We start from the raw sequence: 10,942 nt of genomic DNA on the forward strand, positions 1-10,942 counted from the left end.
AGAATGAAAGATACATACACTAAGAAAACCTTTTTTATGTTTAGCTTTATTATTCAAGAAATAAACTTCTCCTAGACATGAACTTGGTTGGTCACGTGATCAAAATGTCTGAGAAGTCAAAACTTAATGGTCATGTGATTAAATCTAATGAAGACCTGGAGGCTTTTCAAAAGATTTGACGAAGTACCAAGTTCATATCCCAGTATATATTTGAGAAAGGCAAATTGTTCAGAATTATTTACACAGCAGTTTTAACCGTACTTTATTGTACACAAAAATCTAACGTTCAAACGATTTTAAGCTCCTGCGGGTATCATTGTTAAAAAAACATTTATATAATTACATGTTTATGCATATTGTATTTATTTAAGCATTGAATCATTATTTTTTGAAAGATATAGTCTCATAACTGCAGCGGTGTGTGCATACAAATTGAGTAACGCGCGCTAGTGCTTATATTTACATTTTTTTAACTTCTTGCCTTGTCTGCAAATGTTATTTATAGGTAAAAATTTCTGTTTTATCCTAAGGGTAAGTTCAAATTAATGTAAGAGCCACTGTAACAGCCACAAGCGTGAACTTTGATTCTCGCTTGTGACGTTGCATTTTACAGCGTTCAACGTTTGTGACGTCATAATAAAACTCGTCATTTTAACCTTTGAGTACCTTGTGTGTGTTATGGTCTTATAACTGCAGTACCTTTTCACACACTTTACATGCAAAAAATATTTGGAATGTAAATATTTATTTTTAATATTTGCATTTTAATGTATCTAAAAGTATACTAGATGCATCACTAAGAATACATGTAGTACATGTTTTGTATCTATGTATAACATAGTAAACATGGAGGATTTGATTGAAGAATTTGATTTGCTAGTGGATTGTTGATTGTGAATGAATTATTAAATTAATATATATTTACTTTCTAGATATTCATGACCAGATGTTAAAATGTGGCTCCTATATGCAAGACGCCCTCACGTAGTATGTTTAACCAATTATGATCTACATTCATGCCTACGCTGACTGAGTGGCGGGGCCTGAGCTGTTGCAGATCCCACAATTAGCCCCATCCACATCGAAATGTGCGCCATAAAAACCCCAGCAGTTAATGAAGATTTGTGTCAACATTCGAATGCATGAAAAATTCTTTGCTATGAGAAAATAATTTGAGTAATTTTGGTATATAAGTGCTCAAAATAGCATTCAAATTTGAGGAAAATCTTCAATTTTATTATGAAAGAATGACTATTACTGATTATTATTTCCATGACGGTTGAAACACATTTTTGCACAAATTTGTAAATATGGGCTTAATATGTAATATTTTTATTTGTGTCAGTCATTTTTACGATTAATTCTAAAAGAAAACAATACAGAATATAATTTCAGCACAACGTATTTTTTACAAATTGCATGTGATCGTGCGTAATTCCAGAAAAAATGTCCGTCATGAAAATTAACAAATATACAGTATTTGGAAATAGTATTAACGAATTACATATGCACCATGATTTGCTAACTTTTAAATTCCTGTCATGAGGTAAAGATTATGACTTTTCATTGCTTTATTCTAATTCACCCATTGACACGTACAAAATATATATATATATAAACTAAAACTTAAAACACCAATATAAAGGAACAGCTCGCCAAAGCGAGTGCAACAGTCTTTATCATTTCGTATACATGTACAATCAACCCTTTGTTTTCCAAAATTTAATATTCTAAAATTTAAAAGTATTACCATCAATACCTCCAGTACAACAAACCGGGTGAATTAAAAGGGGTCTGTTGCACGATATGCAGCGAAATCTCGAATAACTTCTACTACTTTAAGCAAGAATCGAAGGAAACTTTCGATATGACTGAGTAACTTACATAACCAATTGGGGATTGAATATAAATATAAACAACAACATTCAACCACGCGTAACTTTTATCGTTTATAACTTTATAAATCTTTTAATTAGAGGAGGAGTCTTGGAACCAGAGGGAACAGTGGAAATAAAGTTCAGGCGGAAAGATCTGGAGAAGACCATGCAGTGTATCTGTATCCAGATAGTGGATGACTGACCAGTTCCCAGCTGAATCCAGACAAAAAATCTGAATTCAAGAAGAGATTACCATCCGCCAAGAGAAGTTACTTCCCATGTACCTTTAGGTGGGTATCCAGTTTGCAGATCTCCATGACACCACAGGCCGAATGCTAGAGATGGGTGTTACATGTATTACCGTAAGTCTCACTTCATGTGGAACAGGGATTGCATTGCTTTAACTTTAATGGAAAAAATAACATTAACACTTTTCGTTTGTGGCTCATTCGTTTAAACAATTCGAACACAGATATGTTTAAAGTGTATGGTCACCAGGGATGGGGTAATGGTAATTTGTAATGGTAATTGAGTGTAATTAATTACAAATTTTGATGTAATTGGAAGTAATGTGTAATTGGCCACATTTTCAATTACATGTAATGGTAATTTAATTAATTACTTTCAAAAAAGGCATGTAATTCCAATTACTTTTCAATTACTTTCAATTACACACTGATGGACATATAAATATTAAGCTGTCCACTTCCAATTTTTCCCCACACAATGGTACATTAGGTCAAGTTCGAAGAGTAGTTAAAAAGCATTGAACTATTATTATATATATATCATACTAAATATTTTTCAAAATGGATTTTTTCAATGATTCAATATCTAATGATAAGTTTCCCAACTTTAATTAAGTACATGTATTTTATGATTTGTTTGATCTCTTTTTTTCTTAAAAAATACTTATTTCCCTTCTTTTTAGAATAATTAGTGTGTCAATTATCATTGAGTTAGTTTAAAACATCACTGTTTAATTTACAAACAAAATCAGTGTTATCGAAATTATAAAAACTATCAAGTCATGCTTTGTAATTAATAGTCTAAAATACACAGAGCTAAATGTATGGCTTCAAATGTGTTTAAGTTTTTGATGCCTTACATGTCCACAGGGTGTGTTCCCTTATTGCTAACATTTTGATAATTAGGTAGAGAACAACAGGTGTTAATTGTATTTTGATAACAATTATAGTCTGCCCTCTACCCGAGATTAACCTATACTTTGGCATTGTATTTACAAAAGAAAAAAAATAGTGTATAAAAATGCAAAGGAGAAAGTTTTTATATATTAGTTTTGCATGCAAGAAATACTTTAGTTGACATGGTAGGTGTAGGTTAAGGGATATGACTTAAATGTTTATTGAATATCAGGGTGTATGGGACACCGCCACAGTGTGACTACCAGTACCTGCGTTTTAAAATTAACAATAAAAACCAGATATATATTTTTTCTCTCCAAAAATTGTAACTAATTATCAGAATAGTTAGCAAATTCTCAAACAGTGAAATTATTTTGATTATGAGTAAATTTTATTCATTTTATAAATGTTTATGTGTTGTATATAAATCATGGTTTTAGTAAATGTTGATGAAAATGTAATTTGTAATTTAATTAATTACATCTGCAAAGTAATTGTAATTTAATTAATTACATTTGAAAACTCTTGTAATGGTAATGGTAATTTAATTGAAGAATTTAAGCAAGTAATTGTAATTTAATTAATTACTTTCCATTGTAATTGACCCCATCCCTGATGGTCACACAATTATAAAAAAGTTGTTAGTCCATTAAAGTCATGAATTGTACATGTAATATGAGCTCATTTATCTCTTTTTTAAAAAAACATTAAGGACATTCTGATATGACATAGTAGCCGAAATATTTTTTATTTACCGGCATCTGAAGCAAATACTTCTGGAGAGGCAGCTTAAAGAGGAAGATGAAGTCGGTCACCCACAATGTGGGGGATGGGGAGCTCAACTCCATATTACACCGCTGGTTTGTGGGCGACAGAGGCACTGCTTATGTAAAATAATTCTTCACAACACATTCTAAACATTTTTGTTTTTATTAGTTAATATACTGTAAACCAACTTTTTATTCGCCGCAAATTTATTTTGCAAACTGTTAGAGATATCTGGTTTGCAGTTACTAAATTCCACGTTCAATCTTCATCCGTGTCGTTAATTACATATATCCCGTATAACAAAGCTCATTGGCGGTGAGAATTATTTGCGACGACGAGGCTCATTGTAAACCTCGTGAACATTTAAAGCACTTGAAAAAAAGTTGGTTAACAGTACTTTTCACCCATTGTGTCCATTGTATAAATTAAATGTGCATGTATAAAATAAGAAAAGATAAACTTCTTAAATATTTGAGGAAGATATGTGATATCTTATACTCGTATTTGACAAATTGAAGTTGAAAAAAAAGCCTTTGATTTTTATTTTATTTCTTTTTATCTTGAAAATACTTTGATGACCAATTGCTTTAAGATTAAAAAAAATAAACTAGATGAATCTACATTTAACTTAAATTGGTATTGGTCATCAAGATGCGCATTTTCAACTGATCTAACTTTCCTTTACATTGAATATAATCCTTTCTTTTTTTGTCTACGTTTTTGTTAAAACATTAATTTTTCAGTTTTGTATTTGAGGCCTACATGTGGGAGGATAAAATAGTCATGGTTCAATGGTTGACGAAACAGATCCGAGAGGACAGTATGGACAATGCTGTGTCAGACAACATCCGGTGTCTACAGAGAGAGAACGTCCTACAGCAAGACAGAAGGTCAGACACTTTTACCCCAAAAACATATTCTCTTATATTTTAGACATATTCATGTTGTCTGCCAATTTAACATGTGTAGTGTAAAATATTTAGATATAGCCTAAAAAATTAAATGTTTTGCATTCATTATATAAATAATAAATAATATGAATAAATATCGCAGGGTCTTGTATGAATAAATAAATCTGGTACTGATTTCAGCTATTCACTGGTTCTTTATTTCGAGGATTGTATATTATTAAATAAAACCTATTAGTACAAACATACACACACTCACATTCAGTTAAACGCAACATCGCACTGTATTTTAGAATATTTGAATAAAATGAATTAAAAGTAATTTACAATTAATATATTTCAATTACAAGGTAAATGGAAGCTTATCAGGTGTCCAGAAGTAAGAGTTTACAAACTATATAAAATATCTTGCACACTTCACTGTTTCTACCATGAAGATAAAAGCCGTGGGGTTGGGGAATTTGCGGGATTTACGCTATTTATAGTGGGTTAGTAAAGTCATGCATATTAATGAATTCAGTCGTAAATTTCTATTGGTCAGCTGTAATATAGTAGTAAAGAATAAACACGTGGTCAACATACACTCGTAAACAAAATCCTCACGTGATTAACCAAAACTCATTCATACGTTCACTCATTCACTTCTCATACACGCTCGATTGGCAATGCGCGCCAAATATAAATACGCAAAATATAAAACCTTTATATGACAACCGCGACAGTTATAAAGTTTATAAGATTTGAATTGTGTACTGTGTTTCTCAGAATGTTTGCGTGGATATCATGTTATCATACATATTTCTAAACCCTTCTTTTTGGTATGAAGATAAAAAATATATAATTCAGTGTCACAATGAATCTTTGGAAGAAAAAAAAGAGGATAGTTCGAATACAAAGTAATTCACTGAGTTAAAATCTTGCTTTCGACAGCATGATACAAGATAATCCTAAGGTTGCTATGGACTCTATCGTCTACGTTACACAACACAATTACCCCGAGGCAAAGGTCAGAGGTTACACGAATCTTAGCCAAGATGGACACGTGATGCAGAGTCGGATTGTAGTCATCGAGAACCACAACTCTTGCCATATTCACCAGCACATTTTGAAGCATCGTTTTTATTAATCCATTATTAATATTGCATATGCTTGTCTAAGACAATTTTCATTAAAATGAAATCCATCACTGTTGATCGTATGATAAAGAAAAATTGTTGAAGCTTTTTTTAAACTCATTTATAAAAAAAAATCCATTTGAAAACTTTAGAATTTGTGTTGGCTCAGTTTTAAGGGTTTTTATGGGTAGACTTCCGCCACGAATAAACATCCTCGATGACAACAATTCTAAAAAGATGTGTCCTTCGTGCTGGAACTGAAAACTAGGTCATCCATGAAATTACATTCCTACAAATTAGCAAAAAAAAACCAGAAAGAAAGAAAGAGAAAACAAACAAAAAACACAACCTATAAAAATCATCCCCCTCCCCAAATATAATTTTTCAGTTTCACACATTATTATGAGCATTAGTAATCTTATGTCTACATATTTTGGATAGACTTGTTCCTATTTTTAATTTTTCTTCGTGATTTTTATAAATTACAAAATTGGTCCCACGATATTTGAGACCATGTAAGATAAAGAAAGACAACTCTTAAACATGATCTTTCGTACCAAGATTTTTGCAATAATTCAGAGTTCCCTTTAATTGTTCAATTTCATTCAATTTCTTTTCTTCTTCCCATTAACCAACAAATATTGTTTATATTTCCAGATTTTTGTGTGATTTTGCCCAGCAGTTTGCTTCAAAAGAATTTTTCATATTTTAGTTTCATTTTTATCTAGATTCCAATAAAAAATCATACAGACTTCATTCATGATTATTTTATCTATCATTTCCAAAACTTAATAACATTTAACTTTCATAAGAAAAATGGGGTTATCTGGAACCAGACTGATACTTTAAAATTTTTCTAGAAAATTGTATAATGAGGTCATATATTATTTGAATACTGTGCCTAGTATTAGTAGCAAATGCATGCAACGAAAATCTCCTACACTCATTTGGTGTAGACATCCACCTTAAAGATAGCTTAAAGACGACCTTTTAGCCACTCTTTAAGCTATATAAACTGCTTCAAGGTGGTTTAAAGCGGGTTTAAAACGGGCTTAAAGAAAGCGTAAAAATTGCATAACGGTTCTCTAAGGCAGCTTAAACACTATTGTAAAGCCCTCGTCAACACACTTTTAAGGACAACGTATTGGTCCTTAGCGCCCAAACTTATTTTAGCCACCTTTATGCCATTTAAAAGACTTTTTGTTTTAATATAGTGCTTACTTTACAAACAAAATTTATTAACGTAATGACAATTTAATCAATTGTGATCAGTGGACAAATATGATTTAAGCTGCTCGGTATAATTTTACGTTAAATTTCTTGACCCCTTTTAAACGATGATTATGTCAAGCATAGTTATAATAAAAATCATCGCATTAGTTTCCCCTGTTAATTAAGCCATATTTCCGTGAAAAAAAAATAATGTAAAAAAAATCTTTTGAAAGTAAACGTCACAAAAGGTTATTGCATTATTTCGCCTTATATTAAGATTCGCCCCTGACGTCTAGGCAACTATGATTGTATTACGACTATGGCATCGCTATAAATAAATGTCATAATGTTTTGGCAAATCAAAAATAAACCTGTGTACATTTTGTTCGTTGGTGTTTCTGAAGTTTGCTATGTTAACAATCAAGGCATAAACTGCGGGTTAAATAAACCAAATCATTCGGGGGGGGGGGGGGGGGGGCAGACGAGTTCTTTTTTTAAACATTAACATGATGCAGACTGGTTTGTTTATTTCTATATTAATAAAAGATAATTTTATTTACTTAGAATATTTCAAATTTGAAAGGAGACCGATTCTATTGGTGTAAATATGCGAAGGTCTATAACTCTCTCAGAATTGAATTTATTGACAGTAATTTATTGACAATCATTTGTTACTGTAATAACCGAAAAATTGGACCATGCATGTTCAAAGGTCTAGACACACTACACAGCGATTTTAACAAGAGATATTTCTTCTGCATAAACATGTAAGGTAGTTCAGTAAATAATATATTATGACGAAAGTTTCCATGGTTAGAGAGGTTTAGCAAGCCAACGTGTACGCGTACGTATACGTGTGGAAAGGAAATTATGTGCATTACGTCATCAGTTTGTCTAATGGCTAATTTCTACACGTATGTACCCGAAAGAACATACTTGTAAATTGCAAAGTACCCCTAAGGTCGAACTTGTAGCTTCTGTTTCCCTTTTGGCTATTTATTTTAACATATACGTTAACTGTTCTTAAGCCTGAATATTAAGTGGGATTACTGATATCTACACTCAAATATTTTCAATAAAATTGAATATGTCATTGGAGTTTTAATACACGTATCTCTTTCTCCATAACATGCAATGGCTCTGTTATTTTATTAATCTGTGTTAAATTAAAATATACATAATTTATATAAACAATGATGTATAAGATTAACAGATGCAGAATTCTCAATTTTCGACTGTGACCAAAATCTTCAACTTAGTAGGAGAGGATATCTATAATTATATTAAAACATTTACACGTACAGGTACACTTTACAACTGCTAAACAAGAAAAGTAATGAGAGCTGATAGGCGTAGGTCTAACTTGTAACCTACACGTGCAAGTACACCTACACGTAAGTCTGCTAAACCTCTCTATTCTAAGGCAAAAAAAGTATCAAAACGATTTTTGCTCTGAAAAAAAAAAATTAAATACCCACGACGAGTATCGAACCTGAAACCCTCCGTTTACTAGCATCAGCTCAAATAGCTTTAACCACAACTTTACGTCTAATATATCACATATACCGATAATACCAATTGAATAGTATCCGAATTTTTTTTTCTAGACTCTATACACTCCATAACTAATTACAGTACCTGCAACGTTATTTTTTACAAAATAACTAATAGGAGAGTATTCGCGCACGGTAGAATTAACGCACGATAGAACAGTATACACGCACGATACGATAGGATTGATACATTAGGAAAAGATACACGATTTCATGATAAAGGTATAATCACTTCAAACGATAAATCTGATAATTGCAGATTTGAGAAAGAACAAGCACGAATCAAAATGTACGCATGATTTCATGTTATTAATAAATGCCAAGTTGTTAATCATTGGTGCATCATTTATAGAATGTATTAACATTATCAGTTAAAAGTTATTAACATAAATGATGAGATTCGATAATCAATAAATTATCTGTATTGCTAAAATTGTTTCCATTACCAAACACCTAAGGTATTCGCAGAAAACACTTCAGCTAGAGATCAAATCCCACAGAAAAAAAGCAGTTTCCAATTAAATGCAACACTTGTTCTAAATAAGTATAAAATTCATCATAAATACATTTAGTGAGGTACATTATTAACCAATATTTATTAAAAGTTATGACAAACTAGGTTAAAGAATTAAGAGGTCAAGCACAGATTTTTAAAAAGAAAACCAATTGGTTCATGCGATGTTCATTCAACAGTATGAAAATATTAAGATTTCCCCGATGAAACGCCACCTCTAGGTTGTAAGGTTTTAATTTGCAGCTAAAAATAAATTAAATTTATTACGCGCTGTCCGTGGTTTTTCTTAGGTTGCTGAAGGTTTCAACACTTCGATGAAATGGGCTTGTATGTTTCAGTCTTGTCAGTTTCTGCTGAGCTATGTATTTACTTATACAATAAAATCCTTTCTTTGGGAATTCATTCGGGATATAAAGGTAGCAACATTGCAGAAAAAAATACATCATGTGAATCATTAAAGAAAGCATTTTATTTTTTATATTAGCATCTTTCTTTTAACTAATTAATAAATTGATTATTAAAAGTTAGTAAAATTCACTAAATTATTGTTAATGTACATGAGTACGTTAGCTAAAAGAAACAGCCAAATCGTCTCCTGTGAGACTTTGAGTCTGACATCATCATGATTATTTTGTGCTGTCCGATTTTTCTTAGGTCGCCGTTGGCTTCGAGCAATCGATTATCAGGGCGTGTCAATTTCAGTTCTGTCAATTTCTTTTCCGTTTCAGCCGTTGTAGATTTCGACCAATCGATAAACGGGGTGTGTAAATTTAAGTCTGCCTGTTTCTATAGAGCTACGAATTAACTGTGAGTTTATATATATAAGAAATAGAGGAAACGATACTTGGTAGATGTAAATATAATCATTTTAAGTAAGAAATAAAGGAAATCATACCTGGTGGATGTAAATATATTCATAAGCCAGTGTTAAACAGTTACATATATCCTTGATCGCTTCTTTGTTGATGGAACATTACCTACGGAACCAATCTATACTGTTATCAATGTGATAGCTATCAATGCAATATCGAGTCATTACTAAAGTATGTATTCACGTAAATGACATGTACTGTAGAGAAGTCTAATTTAACTGAAATCGTAAAATACTACTATTTCCCACTCCTCAAACGTGAAACATATTCAAAATGAAAAAAATACATATCACGCGGTAAACAACCAGACAATCATCGTACACAAGGTGTGCTCCTCCACGCTAATTAAAGAATTGGTGTTTGGTGGATCGGTAAACAATGGTCATTTTATGCGCTTCCTGTTACCTTTTGTAATTTAAGATAAAGATTTAACGTTATAAAATTAAAATAAATTTATTTTTCAGTATTCAGACAAAAGTGACTGTACAAAGACAGCCGTTAGCTTGAGTTTGAAAGTTTGATTACAATCCAAGCGATATTATATATTTTAGCAGAGTAGTTGAAAATTGAATTAAATTGAAAATAGTAAAGCGATTTATTAGAAAATATGATATAAAAATAAGTATTTGTGTTAAAGTTGATTGATGTGAACTAGTTTAAACGCATCTATATTTTTGACATGTTTTTGGTTATTTTTTAATTTCACTTCTTTGGAGACTTGTCTAGTATATATAGTCTATAAAAAATATTATGAAATTCCCTATGGATAAAAAGGCACTATGAAAAAACCCAAAAACTATTAATCATTTTCAAGATGAACATTTTAATTGTTTTAGATTGTTTCTTAATTATCAATTTGTTATAAACAGCAACATATGTTCAAACCAAGAGATATAACCCATTTTCTATCGTTGCTACGTGACAAAACGGATTTAAAATAGAAGTCATTGAACGGTCAATGAAACTTATTTGAAACTT

The 10,942-nt window shown here is 31.3% G+C and overlaps 1 protein-coding gene across 11 annotated transcripts in view; it reads left to right on the forward strand.

Annotated features, from left to right (window-relative positions):
* LOC117691427 (acetyl-CoA carboxylase-like) overlaps positions 1 to 10,942 on the forward strand; it is a 135,658-nt gene that overhangs the window by 103,255 nt on the left and 21,461 nt on the right. The window lies entirely within an intron of this gene.

The sequence above is a fragment of the Magallana gigas genome, chromosome 9 (genome assembly GCF_963853765.1).
Source record: "Magallana gigas chromosome 9, xbMagGiga1.1, whole genome shotgun sequence".
In the NCBI taxonomy this organism is placed as follows: Eukaryota; Metazoa; Mollusca; class Bivalvia; order Ostreida; family Ostreidae; genus Magallana; species Magallana gigas.